The sequence below is a fragment of the Pseudopodoces humilis genome, chromosome 30, assembly GCF_049639895.1.
Source record: "Pseudopodoces humilis isolate 2021_Gansu_Grassland_sample_001 chromosome 30, ASM4963989v1, whole genome shotgun sequence".
In the NCBI taxonomy this organism is placed as follows: Eukaryota; Metazoa; Chordata; class Aves; order Passeriformes; family Paridae; genus Pseudopodoces; species Pseudopodoces humilis.
In genome coordinates this window covers 2,616,095-2,631,090 of record NC_142229.1, presented here as the reverse complement: position 1 = coordinate 2,631,090, position 14,996 = coordinate 2,616,095, and positions in this window count along the sequence as shown.

The window sequence follows — 14,996 nt, the reverse complement described above, 5'->3', positions numbered from 1 at the left end:
ATGGAAACACAATTTCCAGGAAAGCTGCATCTCAGAATATTCCCCTTTCCCACCCAGATGATCAGAGCTTGGCTCTCCTTTATATTTTCTCAGCTTCAGTGCTTAAAAAATGTCTGCAAAGTGAGTCCTGCCTCACCCCAGTGCTCTCAGGTGCCACGAGGGATCCCTTGGGCTGCACAGGTACCTGGAGCTGCCTGAAGTGTCAATCCCAACACAACCCGAGCAGAGGCAGCTCAGGGATCCTTTCCCAGGGACCTTTCCAGGGTTGGGATCCCCAAATCAGCTCAGCTCAGATCCTCAGGGCCCAGTGCAGAGCCAGCAGCACCTGAACAGCTCCAGACTGGGAAGGGAGCTGCTCCCACAAACAGAGGGGGTAACAAAACCCATCCCTCTCCCCTCATTGCCTCCCCTGCAGCTCTCTGCTCGCAGAGAAGCTCTCTGCCATCAGCACTGCTGCTCGAAAGGAGCTGCAGGGATTTTGGCAGCTCAGGTAGAGTACACAGCTTAGATTTTAATGAAAACAAGCTTTTATAAAATTTAACAGTCGTGGAAATGTTTTCTGGGTTTTTCCTGTCTCCTGCTATTGTCATTAATTTTTCATGAGCATCATTCCACAGCCATCCATGCAACTCTAATTTTACAGCTCACTGTTACTCCACAAGAGTCAGGAAATGACACTTCCCAGGGCTTGATGCTCCATTCTCTTTTCAAATGAAACTGCTGAACTTCAACTTTCTCTCCAACTCCAGCATTATTTTCCTATTCAATTTATGCTAAATGTTTTTCATCCCAGGGCTTCTGTAAGGTTTTTCTGTGAGCAGTACAAGCCATTCCTGCTATCCTGACACCGATCCTGGGGATGGAGCCTGCCCTGGAGGAGGTGTCCAGCCTGGAGTCAAGGGCTGTTCGCTGTAAACGCAGCATTTGAGCCACAGAAACCACGGTGCTCTTTATCAGCCTGCAGATTCCCAGGGATGGTTTGGATTCCTGGATTTGTGACTCTCTGCTGCCTTCCCCAGGAGGGGTTTCAGCCTCTCCCATGGCCCAGGATGGTTCTGTGCTGAGGAGACTCTTGCCAGGGCTGTTCCTCACAGAATCCCTCTCAGCCTGGCCCTGGAGCTGCCCTGGGAGCAGCTGGAGCTCGGAGCATTCCCATCCACACCTGCCAGCTTCTCTCTGTTCCAGCCTGGCCTGGCTCAGGCTCAGGGAGAGCCCCAAGTGCAGCTCTGAGAGGGATGTGAGCGGGGAAACCCAGCAGGAAAAAGCTGTGGGAATGAGTCCCACCGGCCCTGCTGCTCCAGCAGCGATGTCTGACACGGCCTGAAGGGATTCCACAGCTTCTGCTGAGCTCTGACAGAAAAACAGGTGAGGAAGGGGTGCTGGAAATCAGAAACACAACCAGGAGTTCCCCAGGTGAGCCTCTACCCAAAGGTGGAATGCTGCTCGTGGAAAGAAATCTGTGTAAATAGGATTAACTGCCTGTTTGTTCCTGAAAAACTCCACTTTCTTCCTGCAGATACTCCTAGATGTTTGTCAGATTTATAATGCCTTGGGATTAAACACAATATTGGATTGCTCTTGATGTATAATTCTGCTCCTCTGATGATTGAATTCACTTCACTCTGCTGCACGGCTTTTATATTTTATTTATTTCATTTTATGATTCCATTTTATTTTTCCAGTGTTATGCACCAGTACAAGCAAAGAACTGAGAACAAAGCTCTGGCATATTAAATCAATCAGAGGGGTTTACTTATTAATATCTTTTTAGCCCGAGAACATTCTACAAAACGTGTGTGTTCAGGCACGGACTGGGAGAGGCAGCAGTGCGCTTTCCTGCTCAGCCTCCTTGCTTTATTCCCCTCAAGCTGTTTGCCAAGGGCTGGGCTGGAGGAGGAAGAGCTGGGCTGGAGGAAGAAGAGCAGGGCTGGAGGAAGAAGAGCAGGGCTGGAGGAAGAAGAGCTGGGCTGGAGGAAGAAGAGCAGGGCTGGAGGAAGAAGAGCAGGGCTGGAGGAAGAAGAGCAGGGCTGGAGGAAGAAGAGCAGGGCTGGAGGAAGAAGAGCTGGGCTGGAAGAAGAGCAGGGCTGGAGGAAGAGCAGGGCTGGAGGAAGAGCTGCACCTGTGCCCAGCAGCAGACTCAGGTGGATTTGGCAGGGTTTTGGCACAGGGAGCTGTGTGGTTCCCGTGTTTTCCACCCAGGTGAGCTGGCACGTCATCCCAGGCAGGGGTGGAGCTGCTGGAGGTGACACCGAGGGACACAAGGGACCTCCAGCCCTGCCAATTCCAGCGGCAGCAGGTGCAGAAGTGACCTGGATCTGCGGCAGGAACCGTCCTGGTGACACCCCTGGAGCTACAAACGCCCCCCAAAATTCCCCAAGCACAGAGTGGGAGGCAGCTCAAAGCTCCCAGATCTCCTGGGGGTGGATTTGCTTCCTGCAGAGCTCACCCCACCCTTGTCCAGAGTGTTTGGAGCATGGGGAAAAGCTGTTCTAAGCCACAGGAAAACAACTCGGGGCCCTTTTTGTGTCTGTGACCGCCCAGAGGTGAGGCACAGCCCGACCTTTCCCTGCTGCCTCCACTCCGCTGCCTTCCCCTCCCGCTGATCCTGGGTTAATAAACCTCCCGAGCCCGGGGATCCGGCCGTGCTGAGCTGTGCGAGGAATCCCCAATTCCCGGGATTGCTGTGCCGGGTGCCCGCAGGTGGCAGCGTTTCCCCGCGGTTCGGCTCCTCTGCTCCCGGGATGGAAGGAGCTGAGCATCGCTGCAGGATGGGCAGAGCCCAGCCCAGGCTGTCCCGGGCGCTGCTCTGTCCCAGCTCCCCGGACACAGCCACAGCAGGGCCACCAGATGCCACCAGATGCCACCAGATGCCACCAGCTCACCCAGCACCCCCCTCCCCTTCCCACAGACGCAAAACATCATCAAAAGCTCGGGGTCTGCTGGAGAGCTCTGACGCCTTTTGTGAGCACTGCAGATGAATAATGCAATCAGCTGCTGCTTCAGGCAATCAGGACAGCTGAGGATGGCAGCAGCGATTTCACCCGAAATGGGAAAAAACATGTGCCCAGAAGAAAAAACAGAACAAACAGAAGAATGGTGGAATAATAGCCCAGCAAATGGCTGGCAGGGAGGCACAGGATGTGTTATTGCAGATGTTAAACGCAGCAATATTCCATGTCTGCCCTCTCCTTCCCCCCTCGCTGAGCAGCAGAGGGGACCGGGAGTGACTGGAACCAGCGGGGTTTGGAATGGGGCGCACGGGAGCTGACAAGAGGAGGCGTTATTTGCATTTTCATGAAGATAAGGACGCCAAAATTGCAATTAGCTCATCTGAGACTCCAGGATGCTCAAGGCAAAGACAGCGAGAGCTCCAAGGCAGTCCCCAAGGGGAGAAGGGGGGAGAAGAGCAGGGTGGCTCTGCCGGGGTGACACCGGAGCCCCTCGCTCTGCAGGGCAGGAAGGGTCAGACTGGAGAAGGAAACCTTTGCCCCTTCCCATTCCTTGCCAGGACTGTAGGGAATCAGCTCCCTGTGCTTCCAGAGGTGCCCAGAGCAGGAATGGGCCATTCCCAAATCCAGCCCCTCAGCAGCAGAGCGCAGACGCTGTGTCCCTGGACAGGCCCCTGCAGCAGGAATGGCAGAGTGCAACAAGGACTGCACTTCGCTTTCCCTTCATTTGACTGAGTTCTGGTTCAGTCTGCACTGCCACACTCCTTTGGGATCGGGGCTGGAGCTGAAACCCACCCTGAGGCCACACGTGCTGCCCATTCCTGGGCAGAGCCAGCGTTGCTGTGTCCCGAGAGCTTTGTGGGGACATCCACGGACATCCACAGCTGTGTCCTGAGGGGGCAGAGCTCGGCCCCGCTCATATTTACAGGCAGGGAAAGTGAATGAGAGGAGTGAAGGAGTTCAGCAGGACCCCGGGAAGCTGATTCCATAAATCCCTGGCACAGGGCAGAGCTGCTCCCCTCCTGCAGCCCCTCTGCCACCAGGAACCCTCAGTGCCACAGCACCAGCTCAGCCTCTCCCCAGTGGAATGAAACAACGCCTCTCACCAGAGCACTGCAGAGCTCCTCAATTAGGCTCATGTTCAGGATTTTCCTAATTTGTTACTTTGATGGTTCCTTCTCCCGACAGTTAATTATCCGTGCCTGGAAACAGATGTGCTTCCTCCAGCTCCTGTGCGGGCTCCAGCTCCAAGCCAAGGCTGAATCCTGACCTCACAGCCACATTTCACCGTGGATTTCTCTGCTGGCCACAGGAGCCATCCATTAGAGGAACTCCTCTGCCCTGTGTTTGTGCCTGCACATTGTGATGGAGTCTCCTCTCTGTTCCCTCTTCCATGGCCCAAATGGCTCAGACTCACTTTCACTGGAGATGTTGCCCAGGCTCTGAATTTTAGGGCTCTTTTATGAACTCTTCCAGTTTTCCAGCCTCCTCTTGGATCTGCAGACACCAGAACCACTATCCCAGAGAAGAGCTGGGTGATGGGGCTGGATGGAGTGGGGAGCTCATGACACCAGATCTGTGCAAGAGGGGATTTGATTTTAAAGTGCACCAATTTGAGTGGGAAAGGAGGATAAGAGAGGCATGGAATTGGGGAGATGTTTCCTGAAAGGATTAAACTCCTCCCTGGGCAATGAGAACATCCACACTCACTTTAGCCTGGGTGATAAAGGAGGAAAGAGGAAGGTAAATTCTGCTGCTTCAGAGTGTAATATATGGTTGTATAATTCGTGTTTTATTGTATATGTATATAAACAGTGAGAAGAAATAAAAACTGGTTACGAGTATCAAGCACAGGCATAGCAGGGAGTTGCAACAGGACAGGCAGGAGCTGGAGGAGAGGGGTAATTTGCAAAAGAACAGAATGGCACCAAGGAGAACAAAGCCCACCCAAGGAAGATCAGGGTATTAAGGACTCACTGATTTACTCCTGATACAGAACTGCTCTGATTCTCCAGACCACGAATTTCAACACTCAGTTCCCATAAAGCCACTCAAACCTTTCCTCCCTTCTCAAAATCTAGCTAACAAAGCTACAGTAAATATGAATATGCAGCAAACCCTGAGAAAAAGAACTGTGCAGGCTCAGGCTGTGGAATCTGTATAAAAGCTCTCTCCTCCAAAGGACAGTTTGTGATCTTGGGGGAATCAGTGTGACAGAGACTGATCCAGAGTTCACCCAGCGCCGATCCCCGGGCTCGACCTGACAGTGATTGTGGTTGTTTCCATAACTAAATTTTACACATTTTTCAATAAAATTATTATTGATAAATTTGGCTCTATTTCATTGATAACAAGAGCATAACCCAACAGTCAGCGGGGACTCCGAATAAACGCCTGCTTTGGGTGGATTCCTCTGGAATTGCTCAGTCTGGAGAGGTGGGAGATGCTGGCTCTGGGATGGATGGTCTGGAGGGCACCTCCCATCCATCCATGGTGTGGGGACACACAGACAGCAGAGACAAAGCTGTGTGCTCACAGATCAAACCCTTCTGTTCCCCCCGTTTCCAGGCCTGTCTAGGTGAGAAGAGAAGGAACTGAGCCACATTTTCCAGCCTGCACATCCCCAGCCCCTTCCCCTGCAGCCTCCATCGGGGATGGGAGTGAACACTTTGCACAAACACCACAGCCCCTGAGCCCTGCTTGGCAAACAGCCCCCACTCCTCCTGGGCTCTGAACCTTCCAGGTGCAGAATAAAACAGATTGGGCTGGAATTTGGAAGCAAATGAGCCATGCTGCCTGCTCCAGGCTCCCAATTTAATAAACATGCATCTATATCTAATGGACAGTCTGTCACTTCCTTTTAATAGAAATCACCTGCTCCTCTAATAATCATTAAACAAATTGACAGCGTGATAGCCAAGGCCTCTCATCTCAATGCCACCTGCAGCAGGACTAAAATAATCCACCCCCATCTCCCCAGAAAGGCCATTATTCTGCTTAATTGGAAAGCACAAACACCCCCTTCCATGTGACGTGGAGTCAGACATGGCCACGAGGAGAATAGGCTGCATAAGAATTCCCTTTGTTTATTTAATGTGTGTTTTATTAGGGAGATCATTTCTCATTTCCTCCTAATGAGGATGGTAATCACTCCTGTCTCCTGCAGTGCCTCCTCTGCTCAGGCCAGAGCAGATTTTTGGGGCAGAACTACCAGCAGGGACATCCCAAAAGCTGCTGCAGATACTGCTGGGAGTTTTTAAGGCCCCTTTTGGAAGGTATTAGAATTTATCTCCTCCACATCCTTTGTCTGGCAGGACCCACAGGGATATTGGGACTTCTGACATCACCTGTGGAGCTCTGCTAAGGCCCAGGGTGGCAAATTTCCATAAAAGTAATAAAGATACTTCAAGGTTTGCAATAATTGGAGGGGAAAAAATAAAAAAAATCTCAGCAAGGGAGATTGACAGCATTCTCAGGTATTTGCTTTGAGCATCCGTTCCTCTTAGGCCTGGCTCCGATTCTGCCTCCCCATGCCCTGAATTCCAGACACCTCCCACCAGCCCCAAGCCCGGCCTGCTGCTGGTCCCCAAAACCTCTCACCCACGGCTTTCATTACTGAGGGACACTCGAAATTAATGAAGAATTCTCTCAGGCACCTCCTGCAGCCCGTCTGATTGTCTGGGTCCCGCTGCTTTGGGAGGGCTGGTGCCCCTCATGGAGCCTCTCGTGCCTGATGAGAGAGCAGAGCCACTGCTGGGAGAAAGGAGCCTGTGCCAGAGGAGCAGTTCTGCACTCTGGGGTGAATTCCCCACCCGGCTGGGGCCCTGCTCTGCCAGCACAGAACCCTGCTGGGGAATTCATCTCAGCAAGGCTCCAGCAAGGATCTTCCTCCCTTTGGGCTCTAGCAAAGAACTCTGGCTCAGCCTGCAGCTGGAATGGGGTAAATCCTTCCCCAGGAGAGCCCTCCTGGGAGAGGAGGAGCTGCAGAGGGAAGGGGGCTGCTCAGCCATCCGCTCTTAGTGTTTAACACCATCTCCTGCAGGTGAGATCTGAGCTCTGGGGGATTTTGTGCACTCAGAGTGTTCAGGGCAGGTTTGGGGCACTCCTGAGCTCACTCAGCTCCATCCTGAGGGATTTTGTGCACTCAGGATGTTCAGGGCAGGTTTTGGGGCACTCCTGAGCTCACTCAGCTCCATCCTGAGGGATTTTGTGCACTCAGGATGTTCAGGGCAGGTTTGGGGCACTCCTGAGCTCACTCAGCTCCATCCTGAGGGATTTTGTGCACCCAGAGTGTTCAGGGCAGGTTTGGGGCACTCCTGAGCTCACTCAGCTCCATCCTGAGGGATTTTGTGCACCCAGAGTGTTCAGGGCAGGTTTGGGACACTCCTGAGCTCACTCAGCTCCATCCTGAGGGATTTTGTGCACTCAGGATGTTCAGGGCAGGTTTGGGGCACTCCTGAGCTCACTCAGCTCCATCCTGAGGGATTTTGTGCACTCAGGATGTTCAGGGCAGGTTTGGGACACTCCTGAGCTCAGCTCTCCTCCATCTCCAGGTGCAAATATCCAGGAGCAGAACCCTGGGGGAGCTGGGCTGAGCCCCCTCAGGTGACTCCAGAGGGAACCTGAGAGCTGAGAGCCTCCAAACACAGGGAATGGTTCCTCCTGCTCCGTGCCACCATCAAAAAACCTTCCGTGGATACAGGAGAGGGTGCCCAAAGTGCCTCAGACAAGCAGAGATTAACAGGCCTAAATGATACATGTGCTCTAATTAGAGAGTGTAATCACCTCGGGCTGATCATTATTGCTGCCTTTATGTTTATCATTGCACTGCATTAAGGTCCCTGGCAGTTCTTTCATCTGACTTACACTCAAGGACATCAGGTTTTTAATCATTAAACACCTTAAACACTATTTTTCAGGAATCTTTGAAGAATAATTATTTTACCAGCATAAACTGTACATCTCTGAAGGTTGATTTAAAACCCTCTCATCTCCAGCTGCTGCACTTATGTCAACAGAGCTCTTTGGAAATCAGGCTCAGGGAAAGGAGCACAGAAAGTACAGAGAAAATGTTTTGTCATTCTCACTCTGCTTTTTCATCTGTTTTGTTTTGTTGGAGGATTCTCAGCTCCACTCTGGGACCTGTCAGAGCTGAGGGGGTTTTCACTGGCCACGGAGCCCTTGGGGCTGCCAGACAACTCCTTCCTCCTGATTTCCCTTCACGTTCCTGCTCACACCTTCCTGCTCCCATCCAGGCGCTCCCCACACTTTTCCCATAAGGCAGACAAAAAAAAAGAACTAAAATTGCCACGTGCTTTCCCTTCCAGAAGCTCAATTTGCAATATTGGTGATGTGCAGGGAGACCTTTCAGGAAAGAGCAGGTGTGATTTTTATAGATCCTCTGCCACATGCGCTTGTGATGTGGCAAAACTGATTTGGGATGTGGTGAAATTCAGTTGTGATGTGGTGAAATTCAATTGTGATGTGGTGAAATTCAATTGTGATGTGGTGAAATTCAATTGTGATGTGGTGAAATTCAATTGTGATGTGGTGAAATTCAATTGTGATGTAGTGAAATTAATTTGCCTTGTGGTGAAATTCATTTATGATGTGGAATTCGGTTGTGACGTGGTGAAATTCAGTTGTGACGTGGTGAAATTCAATTGTGACGTGGTGAAATTAATTTGCCTTGTGGTGAAATTAATTTATGATGTGGAATTCAATTGTGATATGGTGGAATTCAATTGTGATGTGGTGGAATTAATTTATGATGTGGAATTCAGTTGTGATGTGGTGAAATTCAGTTGTGACATAGTGGAAATTCAATTGTGACATGGTGAAATTCAATTGTGACGTGGTGGAATTCAATTGTGACGTGGTGGAATTCGGTTGTGACGTGGTGGAATTCAATTGTGACATAGTGGAAATTCAATTGTGACGCGGTGGAATTCGGTTGTGACGTGGTGGAATTCATTGCATGCTGCAGAAGGCAGGGATCTGGCTGGGAATAGGAAAGTTAAGACTGAGAACGGTCCCTTCCCAGTCTCTTTGCAGGGGAAGTGCAGAGGGAGCAGTGGCAGAGCTGCACGGAGCTGCCACCGAGCTCAGGCTGGGACTGACCAGGGAACAGAGAGCAGCTCAGCACCAATCCCACAGCAGGAATGCTGCGGCATCCCTCGGGATTGTGGCAAGGACAGGACACGTGGATGGACACCCTGGAGCTCCAGGGAGGTTCCTCCAGGCTGCTGAAAGCGGCTGCAGCTCCTCTGGACGCCCCTGCAAGGACAATGTTCCCTTCTCTGGCATCCCAGGCACTGCTGAGCACAGGGACAGCCCCAGACCTCGTTATCTGCAAGGTCAGAAACCAGAAATTCCCATCCTGAGCCAGACCACCCTCTCAGGAGCAAACCCTGAATCAAACTGTCCAGACTATGTTTTGTAATTAGAAACTCCAAATAACCACAGGACGTTATTAGGGCCTGTTTTCCCCCTTTGATCGCTCAGAGGCTCAGTGTGATAACTCTGCTCAGTGAAATGAACAGTGCTGGGCATCCCCAGCCTCCAAACTGACAGGGAACGTGCACAAATTCAATATAAACATAGAAAAAACTGTAAACATTGCTGACCCCACCTGCATTTCTGATGCAGTTCACGGCAGACTGGAGGCAGAGCCCTTTGAAATTCAGATGAAGCCCTTCCCAAATCTGTTTGAACACTGTGGGGCTGTGCTGGGCTGGCTCCTCTCACACCTGCCACCCATGCTTTTCCTGCAGAAATACCAATGATTCCCAATAAAAACACCTTTGCAGGCCGTGGCCAGGCACAGAAATCGGCCAGCAAAAGGCAGAGGGCTCCTTCTGCCAGCTGCCAGCTCTGCCCAGGACAGGGAACCCCTCTGAAGGACAGGAATTGTTTGTGTTTGGGAAGATAAAGCCCCACAAATGCACTGCCCCAGGCACAGGGGCCTGGGAGATGCAGGAATGGGAATGTGGTTTTTAAGGAGTTCTACAACACAACACTGAGCCTCCAGCCAAGAATTCTCTCTATTATTAGAAAATCAATTACTCCTTCCAGTCTGGACTGCAAATATTGGAGGTGGCTAAATAGCCTGGGATGTTTTTCACTCATAAACTTCTCTCTCTACAGTGGGAGTAGCAGAGAAGGGGTAATAAAATTTGTGTCTCATGGATCCTGCACATTTCAATATTGCTCTCCTGCAGTGGAGCCTGGAGAATGAAAAACAAATTTAAGTTGAGATAAAAGCCCAGGCAGATCTCATCCATCCATTTTGTTAACTGCTGTCATGGGCAGAGATGGATTCTGGCTCCTTTGGGAAGGGCACTTGTCATTTTTTTCTCAGTGTGGAGCTGTAGAACTTTTCTTGTCCCCAAGCAGGAGCAGTTCCTTGGGTGGGATGGGTGGGGATGGAGCCTGGCTTTGAAATGGGATCACTTGGGCTCCTTCCTGCTTTGCTCCTGAGGAACACACAGATCCCTTGGCCTTGTTTTTCTGTCTTCATTTCAATCCAGTTTAATAATGAAACTTCATTTAATCCTCAAAGTCCCCTGTGACCAGCACAGACCCTCACAGGGAGGGTTTGGCCCTGGGCACATCACAGGGATGTGCTGGAGATTTCAGAGGCAGCGATGTATAAAAACACATTTCCTTTGGAAAGGGCTTGGGGTGCTCCTGCAGGAATCTCAGGAACACTGGGAGTGTTCATTCCAAACCCTCCAGGGACATCCCTCCACTTAGGGACAGCCCAAACACAGTTTGTCATCAAAGCTCAAAACAAATAAAATACCTTGACTGCCCTCCCTCACTGTGACTAAGCTGCCAGAACTCCATTACAACAATGCTTTTTCTTTGATAATTATTCAAATCAGGGAAAACCACGCATTTCCTCCAAAGAACTTGGCAAAACCTGCACACAGGGACTGTCTGAAGTCCATGGAGCTCACACCAGCTCCCTGCCTTGTCCCTTGCTGTCACACTCAGGGACTCGCAGCCAAGAGCCTGGAAAGCTCTGGAAACCCAAGCCCACACCTGGACAGGTGCAGAGCCCCAAATTCCCCACAGCAGCCTGGAATGCAGAGCGGTGCCAGGGCCCCTCTCCCATCTGTGTTTGCTCAGGAAGGAGCTGGGGAGGATTTGGGGGCTGAGAGCAACAGAGTCAGCTCTGCACATGTTGACACCTTTCAGTGACCCAGGGCTCAGTGGCCACCGAGGGCTCCTCATTTCCAAACCCATTCCCTACATGGGATATTTTTCCAATCCCCTGCAGCCTCAACAGCAGAACAACTGCAAGTCTCTCTGTGCTTTCCTGGAAGGAGACTCCAGCTTCTCCCCCCTGCTGGGACCAGAGATCATTAACATCATTAATGTTCTCCCTAAAACTGTTTGCAGACTGTGACAAGCCCCATTTGTCCCTGACAAAGCAGTTGGGAGTGTTTGGCACACCTCAGCGTGGCTGCTGTGCCCTGTGCAGGGCTGCTGGCTCCTGACAGGTGGAGTTGCTGTTTTGCTAAAGGAGCTGTCATTTCATCAATCTTTTCAGCTGGCTCCAGAGGGGAAAACCCTCCATTGCACTTGCTTTCATTTCTGATTTCAGTTTTAAGGAAAACTGTCTTTAAAATACAGAGATCAGAGCCCCAGGAGGGGAGGAAACAGCTCAGAGGTACCAGGTTCCTCAAACAGAGCGATTTTTGCTCAAGTTGTTAACAAGCTGGCTTCAATTCCTTCCTTTACACCTTTATTCTGATGGCTTCACACCACACCGAGCTCCCTCCAGCACCTTCCCCTCGCTGCTTCTCCAGAATGGAAACCCCCCCCCACAAATACAGAATAGCTCTTGTTTTGGGGAATAAAGCTGATGCCAGAGCAGGGAATTTAAGTGGACCCCAAATCAATCTAAACAGCTAATGTGGGACTTGTTACCTTTTAAATCCTCCCAGAATCACGGGTTTGCCAGGAGCTGCCCAGAGAAGATTCACGTCTCCTTTGGCGGAACATCCTGGTGATTCCTCAGTGGGAGTTCAGCCTGCCAGAAATGCCTGAGGAGCTCCCCAGGGGTGACTGTGGGGAGGAAGAGGAGAAGGTGAGCATTAAACGTGTTGCAGTGGCTGTGTTTTCAGCACAGCAGCCCTGCTGCACAGCCTGAGCCCAGCTGGGTTTAGCAGAGCTGAGTTTTCCATCCCAGCCCCAGCAATCCCTGCCTGCTGCTGCTGAGCTGCCCCAAGCCAGGCCTGTCCTCGCTCTGCAGCTTTTCATCTCGGGCAGGGAAGGAGCTGCAGCTCCAGCAGAGATTTGCGTGGCCTCAGAGCTCATTTGGAGCTAAAACCCCGATGAGAAACCCATAATGAGAAAGATCTGATAGTTTAATGCATTCCTGCAAAGGAGAGGGATTTGTTTTGGATGGGGTGAAAGCGTCCCTGAGATCAGCTGGAGGTCAGGGTGTGGAACTGCAGCTCTGAGTGTTGGCACAGAGGGACTCAGCTGGGGTGGGGACACAGCTCAGGGCCAGGCACAGCCTGGGTGACACCTCTGGGAAGCTCAGGGCAAGGCTTAATCAAAACTTTAACGTTGTTAGGTTATTTTTGGGTATTTTTGATCCCTGTTTCTGGTCACGACTCAGTTCAGTGCTGCATCTTGGTAACGTTTGGATGTGCATCCAGAACACCTCCAGATGTGTTTATTACAGCCAGAGTCAGGGAACTCAAACCATGGCCCATGGTAAAGAGCAGAACCTCAGCCACAGAACTCACAATCCAAATGGAAAATCCAGGAAAATTTGCAATCTAAACAGACAACGCAGGAAAACTGTTATCAGGGGGAGAATGCAGCGAGCAGCCCCAGCTTTTCAGCAGCCCAGTTCTCATTTACACACCCAAACAAGGGAACTTTTTCTATTTCTGCCTCTTTCTCTCAGCCTGCTAAACCCAGAGCGTTGCCATCACCCAGCCAGGGTCCTCATCCTCCTCCCCACCTGGGCTGAGGGGGGACGAGGTTTTGCTCGTGGCTGGGTGACTCAGTGCTGCTGTACCCAAGATAATCTCTGGCAATTGCTCACGGAGCTATTTTAAACCAATATTTGCAGAGCAGAAATGAGACACCTTCCTCAGATCGGGGATGTGCAGGGGAGGTTTGTGTTATTAAGGAGTCTCCTGCAAGTGGAGATCTTTGGGGTGCTGACAGATTTCAGCCCTACGTGAAAAACAAGCTTCACATAATTTTTATAGAATTTAAAAGTTTAATAAAAAAGACAATTAGGAGAAAAAAATAAAGAATACAGATAGGGCCGGGTGTCTCTGCATTCACCTCACTGACAAAGGATTGTCCCTTAAAAACAGAACCCTGCTACATATCCATAAATTCTCACACATATTCAGACATTCTGCTTAGGATCTTTGGGGTTCTTCTGTTCAGTTTTCTCTTGCCCCCTTCCCAATGGATCAATCTTCTTGGAGCCATCGAGATTTACATTCCCTGATACCAGAAATGCAATAAATTCCTCCCCCAGAGTTCTGGTCACTGCTGTCCTCATCTGGATAAGAGAGTTTACAAATGCAGGAGTTCTCCAGCTATTTTTTTTTCTCAGTCTTTGGGTTATACACACAAAAGCAGTTTTTATTTTAATACCATGCCATAGCCTAACATACATGTATTATACCACTATTTCTAAATTTCATCAATAACAGAAATAAAGAAAACTCTATTAATACAACAAACTTCCTCATTCTTATACACATAACATTCATTTTAACATTTGTGAAAAGCCAACAATATAAAATGTATCTATAACAGTAAGCAAAGAAGCAGAGAGGAGCACGGCAGGGTGCTGGCTCCTTCAAGCAGGCACGAGTTGGTAATTTGGAATAATCACCACAGGTATTCGCTGGCATGGTACAGCTGGAGAAAGGCCACACTGTTTCAGGGCAGGGATAACAAGGAAATGAGATACAGCAAGAGGAGAACTCTGGTTACCCCCAGGGATTCAGGACAGACTGAAGCTGGGCAGGCCAGGGTGGGAGAGCTGAAGGGGAAATGCTGGAGTGGATCAGCCCCAACACCTCGGAGCTGGGAAGGGAGGCACAGAACAAATCCCGTGCTGGGAGAACAGGAGAGGGGTGCAGAGCTGAACTGGAGCACAGCATGGGAGTCAGAGCTGGGACTGCAGCGTGTCCAGCGCAGGAACTGCTGCAGGGGAGGGCTGCAGGGGGGGGCTGCAGCAGGGGATGGCTGCAGCAGGTGATGGCTGCAGGTGATGGCTGCAGCAGGGGATGGCTGCAGGGGAGAGCTGCAGGGGGGGGCTGCAGGTGATGGCTGCAGCAGGTGATGGCTGCAGCAGGTGATGGCTGCAGCAGGTGATGGCTGCAGCAGGTGATGGCTGCAGCAGGTGATGGCTGCAGGGGAGGGCTGCAGCAGGGGATGGCTGCAGGGGATGACTGCAGCAGGTGATGGCAGTGCTGCAGCTGCTCTGCAGCGTGGGCTGAACCTGCAGAGCCCTGCTGAGGAGCTCACCTGCTCCAGGGCTGAGGAGCAGCTGACAGATCTGCCACCAGTGCTCCAGCCCAGCCCCATTTTAAGTAATTTTTTTCCCTAAGAGAAGTTCTAACCCTGTTGTTCTCACTGAGGTGGTGCTGCACAAACACAGCACAAAAAATACTCCACACAAAAAATAAACTCAGTGGAGTCTGGTGAAGGTTCTCATAAAAGCCAGAAAAGATTCAAAACCAGAACTATGGCAGCTTCAGAGCTTTAGTGCAGATCCTGCTGGATCCCCAGCTCCTCCATCCCTCCTGTTATAGATACATTTTATATTGTTGGCTTTTCACAAATATTAAAATGAATGTTATGTGTATAAGAATGAGGAAGTTTGTTGTATTAATAGAGTTTTCTTTATTTCTGTTATTGATGAAATTTAGAAATAGTGGTATAATACATGTATGTTAGGCTATGGCATGGTATTAAAATAAAAACTGCTTTTGTTTGTAGAACCCAAAGACTGAGAAAGATAGATGGAGATCTTTTCTTTCTTTTGTAAACTCT